The sequence below is a fragment of the Cetorhinus maximus genome, chromosome 15 (genome assembly GCF_964194155.1).
Source record: "Cetorhinus maximus chromosome 15, sCetMax3.hap1.1, whole genome shotgun sequence".
Classification (NCBI taxonomy): Eukaryota; Metazoa; Chordata; class Chondrichthyes; order Lamniformes; family Cetorhinidae; genus Cetorhinus; species Cetorhinus maximus.
Genome location: NC_135893.1, coordinates 46,154,639 through 46,159,638, shown reverse-complemented (window position 1 = coordinate 46,159,638; position 5,000 = coordinate 46,154,639).

The following is a 5,000-nucleotide window of genomic DNA, read 5'->3' as shown; positions in this document are numbered from 1 at the left end:
GCAACAACATCAACAGCAGCTGCAACAGCAGCAGCTGCAGCTGCAACAACGGCAGCAGCAGCAAAAACAGCAACAGCAGCAACAATAGCAGCCTCTGCAGCAGCAACAACATCAGTATCAGCAACAGCAGCAGCAGCAACAGCATTAGACACAACAGCAGCCGCAGCAGCAGCAACAGCAGTATCAACAGCAGCAACAGGAACAGCAGCAACAGCAACAGCAACAGCAACAGCCGCAGCAACAGCAACAGCAACAGCAGGAACAAGAGCACCAGCAACAGAGACAGCAACAACAGGAACAGCAACAGCAGCAGCAACAGCAACAGCAATAGCAGCAAAAGCAGCAGCAACAACAACAGCAGCAGCAACAGCAGCAGCATCAACAGCAGCAGCAACAACAGCAATAGCATCAGCAGCAGCAGGAAGAGCAGTAGCAACAAAAGCAGCAACAGCAACTGCAGCAACAGCAACAGCAACAGTAGCAACAGCAGGAGCAGCAGCAACAACAACAGCAGTAACACGAATATCAGCAACAGCACCAACAGCAGCAGCAGCAGCAGCAACAGCAACAGTAGCAACAGCAGCAACAGGAACAACAAAAAGAGCCACAGCAGCAGCAACGGCAACAGAAACAGTAGCTACAGCAGCAGCAACAACATCAATAGCAGCAATACAGCAGCAGCAGAAAGAGCACCTGCAACAACAGTAGCAACAGCAACTGGAGCAACAGCAACAGCAACAGTAGCAACAGCAGGAGCAGCAGCAACAATAGCAACAGCAACAGTAGCAGCAACAACAGCAGCAGCAACAAAAGCAGCAGCAACAGCAACAGCAGCAACAACAACAGCAGCAACAGCAGCAGCAGCAACAGCAACAGCAACTGCAGCAACAGCAACAGCAACAGTAGAAACAGCAGGAGCAGGAGGAACAACAACAGCAGTAACACGAATATCAGCAACAGCAGCAACAGCAACAGCAGCAGCAGCAACAGCAACAGCAACAGCAACAGTAGCAACAACAGCAGCAACAGGAACAACAAAAAGAGCTACAGCAGCAACAGCACCAGCAACGGCAACAGCAACAGTAGCTACAGCAGGAACAGCGGCAGCAACAACATCAGCAACAGGAACATCAGCAACAGAAGCAGCAGCAACAGCAGCAGCAACAGCAACAACAGCAACAGGAACAGCAGCAACAGCAGCGACAGCAACAGGAAAAGCTGCAACAGCAACAGCAACAGCAGCAGTAACAGGAACAGCAGCAACAGGAACAGCAAAAACAGCAGCAACAGCAGCAGCATAAACAACAACAGGAACAGCAACTGCAGCAGCAGCAACAGCAGCAGCAACAGTAACAGCAGAAGAAACGGAGGCAATAGCAGCAACAACAGCATCAGTAACAACAGCAAAAGCAGCAAAGAACAGCAATAGCAGCAGCAGCAACAACAGCAACAGCAACAGTAGCAGCAACAACAGCAGCAGCAACAAAAGCAGCAGCAACAGCATCAGCAGCAACAGCAGCAGCAACAGCAACAGCAGAAGGAACAGAGGCAATAGCAGCAACAACAGCATCAGTAACAACAGCAAAAGCAGCAAAAACAGCAACGGCAACAGCAACAACAGCAGCAGCAACAGTAGTAGCAACAACAGCAGCAGCAACAAAAGCTGCAGCAGCAGCAACAGAAACAGCAGCAGCAACAGCAGCAGCAGCATCAGCAGCAGAAACAACAGTAATAGCAGCAGCAACAGCAGCAGCAGCAAGAGCAGCAGCAACAACAGTAGCAACAGCAACTGGAGCAACAGCAACAGCAACAGCAGCAGTAACAGCAACAACAACAGCAGTAACACGAATATCAGCAACAGCAGCAACAGCAACAACAACAGTAGCAACAGCAGCAGCAACAGCAATAGCCGCAGCAACAGCAACTGCAGCAGCAACAACAGCAATAAGAGCACATGCAACAGAGATTGCAACAACAGGAACAGCAACAATAGCAGTAACAGCAACAGCAGCAACAGCAACAACAGCAGCATCAGCAGCAGCAACAACAGCAAGAGGAACAGCAAAAACAACAGCAACAGCAACACCAACAGCAGCAAAAGCAGCAGCAAGAACAACTGCCACAGCAGCAACATCAACAGCAGCAACAACAATTGCCACAGCAGCAACAACAACAGCAGCAACAACAGCAGCAGATGCAGCCGCAGCAGCAGCAACAGCAGCAGCAGCAACAGCAGCAACAGGAACAGCAACAGCAGCAGCAGCAGCAACAGCAGCAGCAGTAGCAGCAGCAACAGCAGCAGAAACAACAGCAGCAACAGCAGGAGAAACAACAGCCGTAACCACAGCAGAAACAGCCACAGCAGCAGCAACAGCAGCAGCAACAACAGCAGCAACAGCAGCAGAAACAACAGCCGCAATAACAGCAGCAACAGCAACAGTAGCAGCAACAACAGCAGCAGCAACAAAAGCAGCAGCAACAGCAACAGCAGCAATAGAAACAGTAGCAGCAACAGCAGCAGCAGCATCAGCAGCAGCAACAACAGTAATAGCAGCAGCAACAGCAGCAGCAATAAGAACAGCAGCAACAACAGTAGCAACAGCAACTGGAGCAACAGCAACAGCAACAGTAGCAACAGCAGCAGCAGCAGCAACAACATCAGCAGTAACACGAATATCAGCAACAGCAGCAACAGCAACTGCAACAGTAGCAACAGCAGCAGAAACAGCAATAGCCGCAGCAACAGCAGCAGCAACAGCAGCAATAAGAGCACCAGCAACAGAGATAGGAACAACAGGAACAGCAACAATAGCAGTAACAGCAACAGCAGCAGGAGCAGCAACAGCAGCATCAGCAGCAGCAACAACAGCAACAACAGCAAGAGGTACAGCAAAAGCAACAGCAACAGCAACACCAACAGCAGCAAAAGCAGCAGCAAGAACAACTGCCACAGCAACAACATCAACAGCAGCAACAACAACAGCAGCAACAACAACAGCAGCAGCATCAGCAACAGCAGCAGCAATTGCAGAAAAAGAAACAGCAACACCAGCAGCAGCATAAACAGCAGAAGCTGCAACTACAACAGCAGCAACAGCAACAGCAACAGCAGTAACCACAACAGCAGCAGCAACAGCAGCATCAACAGGAACAGCAACAGGAAGAGCAACAGTGGCAGCAGCAGCAGCAACATCAGCAACAGTAGCAACAGCAACAGCAGGAGCAGCAGCAAAGCAACAGCAACAACAACTGCCACAGCAGCAACATCAACAGCAGCAACCACAACAGCAACAGCAGCAGAAACAGCTGCAGCAGCAGCAACAGCAGCAACAGCGGCAACAGCAGCAACAGGAACAGCAACAGCAGCAGCAGCAGTAGCAACTGCAGCAGCAGTAGCAGCAGCAACAGCAGCAGAAACAACAGCAGCAACAGCAGCAGAAACAACAGCCGGTACCACAGCAGAAACAGCCACAGCAGCAGCAACAGCAGCAGAAACAACAGCAGCAACAGCAGCAGAAACAACAGCCGCAACAACAGCAGCAACAGCAGCAGCAGAAATACCAACAGCAGCATCAGCAACAGTAGAAACAGCAACAGCAGGAGCAGCAGCAACAACAGCAGCAACAGCAGCAGAAACAGCCGCAGCAGCAGCAACAGCAGCAGCAGCAGCAACAGCAGCAACAGTAGCAGCAGCAACAGCAGCAGCAAAACCAGCAGCAACAGCAGCAGAAACAAAAGCCGCAACCACAGCAGAAACAGCCACAGCAGCAGCAACAGCAGCAGCAACAATAACAGCAGCAACAGCAGCAGAAACAACAGCCGCAACGACGGCAGCAACAGCAGCAACACCAACAGCAGCAACAGCATCAACAGCAACAGCAGCAGCAACAGCAGCAACAGGAACAGCAGCAACAGCAGCAACAATGGCAGCAGCAGCAGCAACAGGAACAGCAACAACAGCAACAGCAACAACAGCAGCACTTGCAACAGCAGCAACAGGAACAGAAACAGCAGCAGCAGCAACAACAACAGCAGCAACAGCATCAACAGCAATAACAGCAGCAACAGCAACAACAGCAGCAGTAGCAACAGCAGCAACAGGAACAGAAACAGCAGCAGCAGCAACAGCAACACCAACAGCAGCAGCAACAACAGCAACAGCAACAGCAACAGCAAGAGCAGCAAAAGCAACAGCTAGACCAGCAACACCAGCAGCAGCAACAGCAGCAGCATAAACAGCAGCAGCAACAGTAACAGCAGCAGCAGCAACAGTAAGAGCAACAACAACAGCAGCAACAACAGCTGCCGCAGCCGCAACATCAACAGCAGCAGCAACCGCAGCAGCAGCAGCAGCATAAACAACAGCAGCAACAACAACAGCAGCAGCAGCAATAGCAAGAGCAACATCAACAACAACAGCTGCAGCAACAACAGCAGCCGCTGCAGCAGCAACAACAGCAGTATCAGCAACAGCAGTAGCCACAACAGCAGCAGGAACAGCAGGATCAACAGCAGCAACAGGAACAGCAACAACAGCAGCAGCAAAAGCAACAGCAATAGCTGCAGCAACAGCAACAGCAGCAGCAGCAGCAGCAACAAGAACACCAGGAACAGAGACAGCAACAACAGTAACAGCAACAGCAGCAGTAACAGCAACAGCAACACCAACAGCAGCAAAAGCAGCAGCAACAACTTCTGCCGCAGCAGCAACATCAACAGCAGCAACAACAACAGCAGCAGCAGCAACAGCAGCAGCAACAACAGCCAATGCAGCAGCAACAGCAGCAGCAAGTGCAGAAAAAGAAACAGCAACACCAGCAACAGCAGCAGCAGCAACAGCAACAGCAGCAGCATAAACAGCAGCAACAGCAACAGCAGTAACCACAACAGCAGCAGCAGCAGCAAAAGCAACAGCAGCATCAACAGCAGCAACAGGAACAGCAAAAGCAGCAGCAGCACCAGCAACAGTAGCAACAGCAAGAGCAGCAGCAGCAACAACA